Source organism: Haematobia irritans, chromosome 2 (genome assembly GCF_050003625.1).
Source record: "Haematobia irritans isolate KBUSLIRL chromosome 2, ASM5000362v1, whole genome shotgun sequence".
Taxonomy (NCBI): domain Eukaryota; kingdom Metazoa; phylum Arthropoda; class Insecta; order Diptera; family Muscidae; genus Haematobia; species Haematobia irritans.
In genome coordinates, this window is record NC_134398.1 from 124,284,336 (window position 1) to 124,299,353 (window position 15,018).

The window sequence follows — 15,018 nt, forward strand, 5'->3', positions numbered from 1 at the left end:
AAAACGAAAATGAAGTGCTGAAAACATAGTCAATTCGCTTAAATTTGTGAAAGATACATATATTGGTGAACAATTTTTGACTTTCCAAATGGAGTAAAGTGATAATTTTTTAGATATTTTTTCAGACACGCTGCCTCCATCGAGAATAACCACACTGGCTGATAGACTCTGCAACATTTAACTTCCCTGCCAACATTTCTTGAATTTGACGGCACATCTGAGAATCCCCACCACGTCGAAAACTGTGATGTAGTACCTTTAGTATTTTTATCATGGTTTTGCAAAGCAGATTCCATGGCCAACGGGATTTTATTTCAACGGAGTAATTAAAGCGTCGCTATATTTAAGGTACCCAATAAACACAAACGTTTGAAAAATACTAAAATTCAATAATTTTTCAAACATTTTTTCAAAGGATTAGGGTAATATTCAAGTTGAGAAATTGTTGAGAAAATCGCGTTCTCAACAAAAAACAGACATTACCCTCAATAGTAAAATTCAACACAATAGCAATAATTTCTCAATTGTAATCCTCAAATTGAAATGCATCGCTACTCAATAATTTCTCAAACAGTTTTCAATGTGAGAAAAATAAAAAACTAGCATTGTTGCGAATACTTTCAAACCACAATTTGTATGAAAGTCAATCCTAGTTCTAACTGAAAGTCAATACTATTTTCTAGGGATTTTGTTTTATTTTATTATTTTTTCGTTAACAAATATAATAATCTTAAAAATAACATTAATAATATATGAAAATAATAATATTATACCAATCAAAATGTAATTATCTTATTAAACGTATTAATAAATAAAACTATGAATACAACTTTAAATATCTTAAACATTTTTACATGTATAATTCCATTTCCTCCATAATGTTGGTGTCATTAATATGCTGGCAATTTGAAATAATTACTATCGAGGAACTTGCTGGCTTGTGTGTTAGAATAGATTCCAGCAAGAGGAAATCACAAAATATCAAACTGATGACGGGATGTAAATTGATGTAATGCACATTTTCATCCAGAAGTTCTTGATATAGGAATTGTTGCACTTTGTTTTAATTGGTTGCACTTTGTAAGTTTTCTGAAAACTTTTCTTTGTTGTTTCCTTCATCGGTTTTTCATCGGCCAACATCTTCCAAGAATATACCATTCAATGATTTTAGTTTTCTGCAAAACAATCGAGTTTTGTGATTTCCATTATGTTTTCATTTCACTTTTTATTTTGACTTACCAATTTGTATTTCTTCCAACTGACCACGTACTTCGTGATTTCCTCAAGAACGTTGGTGTTACAAAATTGTTGTTATTAAAATACTGGCAATTTTCAGGAACTTGATGACCAGATAATTGGAATAAATTTCCAGCAATTTCAATTCACAAAATAACAAATTAAACCGATGATGCACATTTTCATCCAGAAGTTCTCGATATAGGAATTGTTGCACTTTGTTTTAGTTGGTTGCACTTTGTAAGTTTTCTGAAAACTTTTCTTTGTTGTTTCCTTCATCGGTTTTTCATCGGCCAACATCTTCCAAGAATATACCATTCAATGATTTTAGTTTTCTGCAAAACAATCGAGTTTTGTGATTTCCATTATGTTTTCATTTCACTTTTTATTTTGACTTACCAATTTGTATTTCTTCCAACTGACCAGGTACTTCGTGATTTCCTCAAGAACGTTGGTATTACAAAATTGTTGTTATTAAAATACTGGCAATTTTCAGGAACTTGATGGCCAGATAATTGGAATAAATTTCCAGCAATTTCAATTCACAAAATAACAAATTAAACCGATGATGCGATATAAATTAAACTATCGATGTGATGCGAATTATCATCCAGTAGTTGTTGATATGGAAAAGCATAAATACCAAGTTTTTTTGGTTGCACTTTGATTTATGGAAACTTTCTCTTCTCGATAAGCCACTACCATTTTTCATCGGCCAGCCTCTTAATGTGTCCAAAAATCAGCATCCAAATATTTTAGTTGTCTGCAAAGAGATTTGAGTTTAGTGACTTCCTTAAAGTTTTCATTTCGTGTTTTAGTTTTACTTACCAATTATTATAAGCAATTTCAATTGATTATTAAAAAATTTCCACATTTTTGTATTTCTTCCACGAACTTTGTTGTCCAAAGTAGTATTGAAAACCATGTGGTTTTTTCGTTGCATTTCAGGGTAGTGTTTTGTCAAAGTTTTCTCCAATTATCTTCAACACATTTTCAAAGTTTTCGTCAACATTTTGCCAAATTGGTTGTAATTCGCAAACAATTTGAAGATGAATTGAAGATGAGCTTTTTCAAGTCAAGTTGAATTTATGTTGAAAATGATATTTACCCTCAAACTGAAGAGGTGTTGCATTTGAAAAACGCTCATCCTGTGTTTATTGGGTATGGTCATTGAGCTTAACATGGAATCGGGCAACACTCAGTGATAAGAGAGAAGTTCACCACTGTGGTATCACAATGGACTGAATAGTCTAAGTGAGCCTGATATCGGGCTGCCACATAACCTAACCTAACCTAACCTAAGGTATGGCATTGTCACATGCAACAAACGTTTGAAAAATGCTAAAATTCAATGATTTTTCAAAGGATAAGGGTAATATTCAAATTGAGAAATTGTTGAGAAAATCAGTGGAATTCAACAAATCAGCAATAATCAACTGTAATTCTCAAATTGAAATGCATCGCTACTCAATAATTTCTCAAACCGTTTTCAATGAAGACAAATTAAAAATTAACATTGTTGCGAATATTTTCTAACCACCATTTGTATAAAAGTCAATCCCAGTAGTGGGATTTTGTATTCAAGTTTAAGGTGAGTACTAAGTTCGAGTTTAGCCGCTAAAGTGAAAACTAAATCAGTAAAAAGGCATAAAATTATACATATTTGTTGTAAATTTTATAATAATTTGATGGGGAATAGTCCAAAGCAAATTTTCACAAAGTTGTATTCCTTAAAAAGGATTATTAAAGAAAAGTAATCGTGAAAAATGACAATTTTAGCGGCTAAAGGTAAATACTATGTTCGCTGTTCGAGTTTAAATTTTCGCGGTTACTTTATTAAAACAGTGAATGTTATGAAGAAGATAAATTAATTCAATTGATGCGCAGTTTCTTGTTCCCCTATTTCGGCAAGACTTTACAGGAATATTTTGGTTTTAATTTATAATTTTGATTATTTCAGGAAAAGTAATCGCGAAAATAAAGTGATTTTCAACTCGAAAACCGAACATAGTACCCACCTTAAACTCGAATGTAATACCCATCTTTAACGATGAATCGCATCGTTAAGAAGGGATAACAATAACAACCAAACTATTCGGTAGCCGTTTTAAACTACATTTTCAATCGTTTAAAATCAGCTGTGTTGTTTTCTATGCAGATAATAATCAATAAATCGTTAAGTAAACAACGAAAATTTGTTGGTTGCTTATTTTCTCCAATGCATTGCCGTTATCAGCAGAAATTTTTATTCATGCAAAATATTGTATTTAATTATGTAGGTTACTTTTAATAGGAAAAAATGGATCCCTAATCTATTATAAAAGAGTTTTCTGCAATATTTTAAAAGTCAAATGGTGAAAAGCCGTTCTAAGAATTTAGTCGGGCGGAACTGCCTTATGCGCTTTACAGACTATCAGTTATTCCGGACGACAGTGCTCGTGTCGAACATATCCCATATATTCTGCACATTATAAGTTAAGTCCGAAGGCATAATCGATACTGCTGCATGTTTATGGGATCGATAACACATTTACCGATTATTTAGTCATCGCCGACAAGTCGTATCGATCCGACACACTGTAAGATTCTTTACAAACACCGACAATCCGTCCGGAATAACTGATAGTCTGTAAAGGTTGAATTACATACCATGCGTTAATCTGTGCGTTGATGGAAAGGTTGATTTTTTCGATTTGAAACACTCTAACTGAGCTGTTGCCTTGAAGGAGAAAGTTCAACTCTTCAATCAACGGACGCATTAACGCATGGTATGTAATTCAACCTTAAAGTGCATTAAACAGTCTTAAGTTAAAGGGAATTTCATCCAACCATCTTGCAGTCTATAGGGCTTTGCCCAAATAAATTTGACAAGCATACTTTTCCTCTGTTGGTTAAGCTACTCTTGTAGTTTAGTCAATGCATGGCTTTAAGCTGAGATCAAAAAACAAAAAAACAACAATAACGATTGAAGAGAAGCCAACAATAACAAACAAAACGAATGAAGATAGAGGAAGCACGCTCAAAAACAAACCCAGCCAAATACATACAAATCGATGATTTGAGTTTGGCAAAGGAAAAGAGATATGCTGGCAAATTTGTTTAGGCAGTAGCCGACTATCAAACCCTTTTTCGGGAGGTTCAAGTGTAGTTCACGTTGGGTTGAGTGAATTACCCGAATTTATTCTGATAATTGGTTGATAGTTTTGCTGCAAGTAGAGGATGCTGATGAGGAATGTGGTAATTCCGAAACAGCTGTACATCCAACCATCTTGCAGTCTATAGGGCTTTGCCCAAATAAATTTGACAAGCATACTTTTCCTCTGTTGGTTAAGCTACTCTTGTAGTTTAGTCAATGCATGGCTTTAAGCTGAGATCAAAAAACAAAAAAACAACAATAACGATTGAAGAGAAGCCAACAATAACAAACAAAACGAATGAAGATAGAGGAAGCACGCTCAAAAACAAACCCAGCCAAATACATACAAATCGATGATTTGAGTTTGGCAAAGGAAAAGAGATATGCTGGCAAATTTGTTTAGGCAGTAGCCGACTATCAAACCCTTTTTCGGGAGGTTCAAGTGTAGTTCACGTTGGGTTGAGTGAATTACCCGAATTTATTCTGATAATTGGTTGATAGTTTTGCTGCAAGTAGAGGATGCTGATGAGGAATGTGGTAATTCCGAAACAGCTGTACATCCAACCATCTTGCAGTCTATAGGGCTTTGCCCAAATAAATTTGACAAGCATACTTTTCCTCTGTTGGTTAAGCTACTCTTGTAGTTTAGTCAATGCATGGCTTTAAGCTGAGATCAAAAAACAAAAAAACAACAATAACGATTGAAGAGAAGCCAACAATAACAAACAAAACGAATGAAGATAGAGGAAGCACGCTCAAAAACAAACCCAGCCAAATACATACAAATCGATGATTTGAGTTTGGCAGAGGAAAAGAGATATGCTGGCAAATTTGTTTAGGCAGTAGCCGACTATCAAACCCTTTTTCGGGAGGTTCAAGTGTAGTTCACGTTGGGTTGAGTGAATTACCCGAATTTATTCTGATAATTGGTTGATAGTTTTGCTGCAAGTAGAGGATGCTGATGAGGAATGTGGTAATTCCGAAACAGCTGTACATCCAACCATCTTGCAGTCTATAGGGCTTTGCCCAAATAAATTTGACAAGCATACTTTTCCTCTGTTGGTTAAGCTACTCTTGTAGTTTAGTCAATGCATGGCTTTAAGCTGAGATCAAAAAACAAAAAAACAACAATAACGATTGAAGAGAAGCCAACAATAACAAACAAAACGAATGAAGATAGAGGAAGCACGCTCAAAAACAAACCCAGCCAAATACATACAAATCGATGATTTGAGTTTGGCAAAGGAAAAGAGATATGCTGGCAAATTTGTTTAGGCAGTAGCCGACTATCAAACCCTTTTTCGGGAGGTTCAAGTGTAGTTCACGTTGGGTTGAGTGAATTACCCGAATTTATTCTGATAATTGGTTGATAGTTTTGCTGCAAGTAGAGGATGCTGATGAGGAATGTGGTAATTCCGAAACAGCTGTACATCCAACCATCTTGCAGTCTATAGGGCTTTGCCCAAATAAATTTGACAAGCATACTTTTCCTCTGTTGGTTAAGCTACTCTTGTAGTTTAGTCAATGCATGGCTTTAAGCTGAGATCAAAAAACAAAAAAACAACAATAATAATTTCATATAGATGGAGAATATCGCCCATTTTTCTCTTCCGGCTATGTGTATTTCTTTTAAATTAGCTAACAATTTCCAATTTTGCAAACTGTTTTTGTGCTATTCTTCCATTCCGTTTCCAATCCACCGCAGGGTTGCCAAGCGCAACGCAGCTTAAACAACAATTGCTACAGATTAGTTACAGAATGACACGATCGTTAGTGCAAACAACTTTTTTGGTAGACAACATTAACAATGCGATTATCGTGAAGAAATACTGAATACCACTACAATTCTAACTGAAAATCAATACAAAATTTCTAGGGAATTTGTATAATTTATTAATGGCTTTTCGACAAAGACGACGCTAATAAGAGCCCCTTCAAACTGCTAGAAAAGGTTAATTTTAATATAGTTGTAAAAGAATCATTGTGGTCAAGTAAAACACGATTGTTTATTAATTTGAATAAAAATATAATTCATAGAGATTTTACTTAACAGTATATTAGTCGAGGTATATATTAAGTAGTATACTCTACTGGTCCGTTGAATGGAATTAAGCACGAATTGACCCATGGCTGATGTTAGATGGGTGATTATTGGTTAGGACACTATTAAAGGATAGCGAGCTACTACCGAAAAATTTTTTGTAGGTGACACTATAGGGGGGACTCGGACCCTGGATGATAAGTCGCACTGTAAGGTATCCAGTTCGAGGGTGTATCTGGTGCCCTGAATGTGGACCAGAGCTGATTGACTAGCTGATTGACCATGAATTAAGCATGAGGAAGCTCTCCGGTTCCTCTTCTTTTGTGGCCAAAGGTTTGAGGGGTTAAAGGTTCATCCCCGTGATCAGATTCTGGGTCATCCAGACCCACTAAGGATTCAGTGGATGTGCCCTTTGAGGTTTTTGAGTAATGCTGTTTTTGATTTTGATTTTTTTTTTTTTTGAATTTGAATAAAAAGTTTGTTTAATTTTAAATTAGAAGGTGGTTTATGGCGTTGGCGTGGTTGAGAGACGCGAATAAATATGGCGTTGGTTTTTGAATGTATGAAAACCACAGAAAATGACACCCGGCGACTGATATCGATTGGCGTTTTTGGCTTCGATATGTTATTGAAGACGGCCTGATTGCTTAGAGGGAATGCGGATGGGATATAAGTGAATTGATAACGTATTTATCGATAGGACTAAAAGGTACTGAAAATGCAAATAACAAGTATGTGGATGCGGCTCCATAATGATTTACATATATTTGTTATAGTATCCAGAGGGCATGGCAGTTTTCTGTGACGTATATAGAGTGTTTTTTGTTTTTATTCTTTATGGTACAATAGTATATAGCTAACCATAACTATTCGCTTTGCTACTATCTCTACGCGTTTTACATCGTGTCTCAAATATCAAGAAGATAGAATTACGTATTACCTGAGAAAGCTGGTTTAAATTTATGAACCGATTTAGAGAGTATATAGGAAAATATTCTATAGTAGAAAAGTGTCTTATCTGCATGAAAACAATTTATTTCCTATGGTATATGTACCTTTTATTGTGTTATGTAGTTTATTGTTACCGACCACTGCAATAATTCTCTCAATTTACAATAACATTTATGATTAAAAGACACAGTGTTACGAAATCGCATAATGTTTTTATTGGAAATAAATATTAATTATTACAAGTTTAGTATATATACATTAATCAGTTAGTCCATATGGAGTCTATATAAGCCAATCTCGTTCTTACCAGTTGTATGGAGGAGTCTACACAGAAAAAATATCGCCAAAATATTTCCAATTAAAAAGTTGATTGAAGTTGAAAATTTTTTCGATTAATAAATTAATTGATACAATTAACTTTTTAATCAAGATAGAAAAATTAAGTTAATTAAGTCAATGATTGAAACATTTAAAATTTTAATTAAAAAATTATTTGATACAATTTTTAAATAAAGTTAAAAACACTAAGTTAGTTAAGAAAGTAAATTAAAATAGTTACGTTTTTAATAAAAAATCAACATCATTGAATCAATTAAAAATTAATTGATATTTTTTAATGAAATCAATTAATTTTTTAGTTCTTTTTATGACCACTTAGTTTTAATAGATTTTTGTTTATTTTAATGGGCTGTTTAGGTCAATATATACAAATGCGAATAAAACAAGTTTATTTCATCTTTTTTCTCGACGTTTCGTCGGATTTTTTCCGACCTTTTCCAGAGATTTTTATTATTTGAAATATAATTGTTTTACCTTTGGTTCATTTATAAATTATTAAAACTGGACATCACAAACAATAATAATAACTAAATAAATAAATAAAATGTAAATATTGCAGCAAAACTTAAAATCTATATCACAGAATGTTTACTCTTTAAACTATTGCAATGGAAAAGGTCGGAAAAAAGCCGACGAAACGTCGAGAAAAAAGATGAAATAAAATTGTTTTATTTGCATTTATATATATTGACCAAAACAGCCCATAAAAATAAACAAAAATCAATTAATTGTTTAATCAAGTATTTTTTAATGTCCAATTCAAATTGTGATTGATACTATCGTGATTGAAGACATTTCAATTAAAAAATTAATTGGATCAATTAATTTCGTGATTGAATCGTGATTTGTGTGTGTATATATACCCTACGGGAAATTGGTGCAAATTGCCACTGACGGACTTATCATACACCCAAAGAAAAAATACTTTCCTCCGGAATGAAATTTTAGACAAAAGAAATTCACCTTTCTAATAATGTATTTTCTTTTAGAGCAAAAACCCCGAATTTGTGATAAGCGATTCAGCGATTATCTCTTTTTTTTGCTTTAAAAGAAAATTTGTTAGCGTCAAAAGAAAATTTTGATTGTCTAAAATTTCGTTGCTCAGAAAAGAAAACTTTTTTTTTTTGTGTAGTAGCTGCGCTCCAGTTTGTCGCGATTTTTGAATAGACATAATTTATTGATTTTCATACTAACTTGATATTAAATCTTATTAGATATACACTTCTAGTGAAATAAAATTATCAAAAATTTATAAAATTGGAATGAGTTTAAGACGTGCCATAAAGTGTACATTTACACGCAAAGAAAAAAAACGTATGGAAAACGTGTACCGAAAACGTTTTTCTTTTGTTAGAGTTTTTTGAATTGCTTCGAAAAGTATACACTTTTATCACCAAAAAAATTCGTTTGTTACACAATTTTTATTTTTTCAATAAAAAGAGTTATTTTTGAACCAGCAACACAGTCCATTTCGTTTATATCAAACACTGTTCTTTTCTGACTTTAGGTCTTTAATAAGACATATTTTACAGTTCATAGTAAAAATGTAATATAGTAGAATGTAATGTTGAAATTTTTTTCGGAATCTTCCGACCATATCTGGAATATCTGTAAAAAAAAAACTTTGGTCGAAGCAGGGATCGAACCCACGACCCTTGGCATGCAAGTCCGACGTAGCAACCACTGCTCCACGGTCCCAAACTAAATGTATTTTTCTGTTAAATAAACTTTGTTTAATCAACTCGTGGGCGCTGCAAGCTATGCTATATTAATATAACTTTTATGGATAATTAGCTATTGATGACAATAACAGCTACGTAGCTCAGTGGATAGTGTGCTGCCTTACAAATTGCATGGTCCGCGGTTCGATTCTCAGTCTAGGCGAAAGGTAAAAAAAAATTAAAAATTTATAAAATCGTATAATTTCTTCTACATTGTTTGTATTACAGAAAAAGGTGCTAAGAATTAAAAAACTTCGTGGAAGTGAGAAAGATGTGAGGGAACATGCAATTAGCCAGAAAAATTTTTTTTTGAGTTAGTCTTTATGAAATTGCTTTTACATCCTGGAAAAGAATAAACGTTTATCACAAAAAGTATATACTTTTCTACCAAATACACTTCCTTTCAACGAAAAGCAAATGAGAAACGAACTTTGTTTGTCTAAAATTTCGTTTGGGAGGAAAGAATTATTTTTTTGCGTGTACCCATGTTAAAGTGACCGGTCTCTTCCATACGTTTTGACCTGAATTGGGACTGGTCCATACACACCAGGGACTAGTCCTGTACTGGTCCTGTGGTTGATCCATTTCCGTAGGGTAGTAGTGAACGAATATGGACCCCTTTATACATGGTAATTAGAAGAAATATACATCGTCCACCAAATGTCAATCGAATCGGAGGAAATTTGTTTATGTAGTGTCCAGGGCTGTGGAGTCGAGTCAATTTTGCTCGACTCCGACTCCAGCATTTCTTATTAGCCTCGACTCTCATTTTAACAGTATTCCACTTGTAATTTTAAGGTTGCTCCAAAAATAGACCGATATAAGTATTCTATTTTGCCTAAAGAACCCTAATTTTAAATTTTGATACGACTCGACGACAAATCTCATCATCAGGTACAGAGACCACATCAAAATATGGGTAGATAACAAACATCTCCAGAATATGTATTTGTAAAAACAAAAAATTTCAAAAAATAATTAGGCTTCCAGAAGTTTAAGAATTAAAATCCTGGTATTAATCTATATAGGCATTTTATAAAAAATAAATCTATATAAAAAAGAAAAATACACAAAAATTAAAATGTAGGGCTAATCAGATAGAAAGTTTAGATGTTAAAAAATGTGATGTGTCGCACTGAAAAAAATATTGTCGTGTGGTCAAAGATTTCATGTCTTTAAAATACGAATACAAATTTTGCTTAGCATAGAAGACGCATTTCTCTAAAATAAAGTTATTTTCCTTGTCCAAAAGTCGATAAACTTTTCAATGAAGTCATATTGTCCTTATAATTAAGTGATTTGACTTAAAAATGGGTATCTTAACATGAAAGAAAAAATTTATAGGCTAAGGTCAACTTGACTTTAATAATTCAGAAACATTCTTTAAATTTAATGAAATTGTCTTTAAATTTGTTGTCTTTTTGCATCTTGACTACAAAGCAACAAATCGTTCAAATATAGGACATGTTTTTCAAAAGTTTAAAGAAGTTTTTTACTTCAAACATAGCATAATTTCTACTGGAAGTCGAGTCCTAATTTGGAAAGTAAAGTTGCCGTTAACTCGTTTTTAAAGGACTTTGATAGCATATGAAGAAAAAAAGCTGAGAAAGCGAAAAATTAAAATTTGCTTCCTAGAAGCAAGTACACAAAACCTAAATTTAAAAGAGAATTGTGTCTTAAAATCCTTATCCTATCCTTACTTGTATTCTCCGCTTCTTTGGCTCGGAATCAATACCAAATTTTTTAAAGTAAAGACAAAATCTTTCGAACCGAGTATGCTTTTTTTCAGTGCGGATATAGAAAACAAACATAAACTGCCAAAAATTAGGACGGGCGGAATTTTAAACAACCACTACCATACAAGAGATGACGGGAATAGCTGGACAGTTACGAATATTGTTTCTATAGAAATAAAATGGTGAAACATCGACTTATAAATGGTCTATCAGTTATGGAGATTAGAGGCCATTAATTTAATGTAAATAATTTCGAGTGGCTTTGATGAAACAAATATTCTCCCAAAAGACCGGCTCAGATGACACGTTGGCAGAGGTTTAATTTAAAAGTACAGCTTCCAAGGACATCGGGTGTATATGGAGATTTCTCACGTAATTATCTCCATATACAAAATCTGGGCCGACGGGAAATTTCCGCATTTATTTATGGATCTCAAATAACTCTAAATTCAAAATTTCTGACAAATCTTATGAAAATTTTAGACTGGGAAAAACTTCTTAAAACGAACCGGAAGATGGGTTTATATGTAGGTGCTATATCACAAAATTGTCCGGTATGACCAATCTTCGAACTCGACATGCCTGCAAAAAAATTTAGAACGTTAGGTTCTACTGCTATATTGCCTTAAAAATTACCTTTATCAAGAATACACATTGGGTCAAAAATCTATATTTTAGTATGTTAAAAATTGATAATACAATTGATCAATTCAGCCCATATTCTAGTAAAACCTACATTTTATATCACCGTGAAATTTCACCCATATAAATACACTTTGAATGGCCTGAAATCCATTACTTCGTTTTTCGTTTAAAACCCCTAATGGAATCTAATTTGTCGAAATATTTCTTTAGTTACAAAGATGGGAAGTGCAAAATTTCTACGACTCCGGCTCCGACCCCAGCAAAATCTTCAGATTCCGACTCCAAGACTCCGACTCCGCAGCCTTGGTAGTGTCTAATAATTAAGAATCGATATAGACCAACTTTTATGGCTGAAAAAAAATGAATACATATACAGTGGCAAACATAAGTATTGACACACCAAACAATTTTGATAATAACCACATGTTAAAAGCGATATGAAGCCATTTTAAATTAAAAAATATTTTAATAAACTGCATTAAGCATTAAAATAGGCAAATTTTTGTGTTTTGGTACATTTAGTACTTGGTGGACATCAAGCCATCTAGACATTGAATGGACTAATTTTTTATGTTATTTGTAACTGTATTCCCCCATTCTTCCATCAACATTATAGCAAATTTCATCAAAATCGGTTAATAATAGTGATCCGAATACTACAAACAACAAATATATGAATATACGGACGGACACCAGGGGTTAAACCGACTCGGAAGATGATTCTTAGTCGATCGGAATATATTTTATGGGGCCAAAAATCAATATTTCTGGTAGGCACATTCTTTGCAGATACTATGTGGTTTAGGGTATAATGAAGTGCTGTGCCAATTGATCGCACCCTAAAATGTAACATATACTCTTAAACACATTCTGCTTCAAGAATATATATTTCCAGGAAAATTTTGTCAAAATTGTATTTCTATAGAAAATTTTGTAAACATTTTATTTCAATAGAAAATTTTGTTCTATAGAAAATTTTATTTCTATAGAAAAATTTTGCAAATTTTTATTTCTATAGAAAATTTTGTAAAAATTTTATTTCTATAGAAAATTTTATCAATATTTTATTTCTATAGAAAATTTTATCAACATTTTATTTCTATAGAAAATTTTGTCAAAATTTTATTTCTATAGAACATTTTGTCAAATTTTTATTTCTATAGAAAATTTTGTCAAAATATTATTTCTATAGAAAATTTTGAATTTTGATTAGAAAATTTTGTCATCATTTTATTTCTATGAAAACTTTTGTCAAAATTTTATTTCGTCAAATTTGTATTTCAAAAAAAAAAAAAAAAAAATTGTAAAAATTGTATTGCTATAAAAATTTTTGCCAAAATTTTATTTCTATAGAAAATTTTGTCAAATTTTTATTTCTATAGAAAATTTTGTCAAAATTATATTGCTATATAAATTATTGTCAAATTTTTATTTCTATAGACAATTTTGTCAAAATTTTATTTCTATTCTATAAAATTTTGTCAAAATTTTATTTCTATAGAAAATTTTGTAAAAATGTTGTTTCTATAGAAAATATTGTCAACATTTTATTTTTGTAGAAAATTTTGTCAAAATATTATTTCTATTGAAAAATTTCTAAAAATTTTATTTCTGTAGAAAATTTTGTAAAAATTTTATTTCTATAGAAAATTTTGTCAAAATTTTATTTCTACCCCTTCAAAAAATATCGCCTCTGTAACACATACTCCCAAACATATTCTGCTTCAAACATATATTTTTTTCAGAATATGTTCAAACATAAAATTGTTTGCACTGAAAAAACATATTATGTTTCACCTTAAGCATATATTTTTTAAGGTCCCAAATAGTTAATTGCAGTTTCTACTCAGTTGTTTGGTTGTAGCATCTGTATTTTCCGCTCTATTCTATCTCGCTCTCTCTCTCTCTCTTTTACGTCTCTAAACGATTATATGTGTTTATACGAAATTTCTAAATTAATATATGATTGCATCCAGAAACGTTATATTTTTACAAAATGTAATGTCCCGAATATAATATGTTCTAACATATTAACATATATGTCCCAACATGTTATACAGTCGACTCCGCTTTACTGAAACGTTAAAAATGCAGCCATTTAATTTCAGTTATCCGAAGTTTTTGCTAAAGCGGACTACGGATAACTGAAAAAAACTTCCAGTAATGCGAACTTCGGATAACTGAAAAAGTTTCAGTAAAGCGGACTCCGTATAACTGGAAAAAAATCCACTCAATTTCAGTTAACCGAACTTATGACCAATGCTATGTACATAAAATAATAAAAACAAGGTGTTTGATTCCGTGTGTGTGCCATCTACAATTTTACCTTTCAGTTGATTTTATTTACAGAGTGATTTAAACTGTTTTGAAAGTGCCATCTTCACTTGAAATAAAGCGTTCTCAATACGGAGAAGAAAATGTACTCTCTCTCAATAGCGAGAATGTGGCATTTTCAGTAAAGCGAAGTCATACTAATGTGACGAAACTCATTTGAACACAAAAAACTTTTCAGTAATCCGATTTTTTCAGTTAAGCGGAGTTTCACTAAAGCGGAGAAATTTAAATGAAATGGACAGAAAAAACAACTGGGGAATGCGATCGATTTCAGTTATCCGAGGTTTTTCAGTAAAGCGCATTGCGCTAAAGCGGAGTCGACTGTACTAGTTTATGAACATTATATACTTGCACATAAAAATAATGTGCTAAAAATTTGAGTTCCAAGCATATAAATTTTACACGGAAACATCTAAACAACAATGTTTTCCTTCCGTGGATAGGAAGTTTTATCAAAATTCTATTTCCATATAAAATTTTGTCAAAATGCTAGCGAAGCTTTGCTGAAGCTTCAAGCATATATATTTTCATAATTTGTTCAAACAATTTGTACAAACAATAAAATGTTTAATGCCCCTAAATAGTTCGTTCCTACATATTTTATCAACCTATACAACCTTCATTATGCAGGTTGCTGAAAATTTAGACTTTATAGCTGTTGAATAGCGGAAGTGAGAAGTGTTCCATAAATTGAAAAAGCGTCATCCTGTGGACTAATGTAATCACTGCAAATTTTTTTTAATTGTATCATGTTTTAATCTTTCAATTATCAACGAAGAAATTGATCTTTCTTTTATACTCTCTTGTTCGATATTTTTTTTATTCTCTCGCGCTCTCTCTGTCGTTTCCAAACATATATGTGTTTATGCGAAATTTGCA

At 31.7% G+C, this 15,018-nt stretch overlaps 1 long non-coding RNA gene across 1 annotated transcript; it reads right to left on the bottom strand.

Moving 5' to 3' along the window:
- Window positions 1-675: 675 nt before the first annotated feature.
- Window positions 676-2,395, bottom strand: LOC142223955 (uncharacterized). The gene is made up of 4 exons (XR_012718978.1): window positions 2,065-2,395; window positions 1,636-1,999; window positions 1,240-1,571; window positions 676-1,175 (listed from the first exon to the last, which is right to left on the bottom strand). It is a non-coding gene; the product is annotated as an uncharacterized LOC142223955 (long non-coding RNA).
- Between the last annotated feature and the right edge of the window lie 12,623 nt (window positions 2,396-15,018).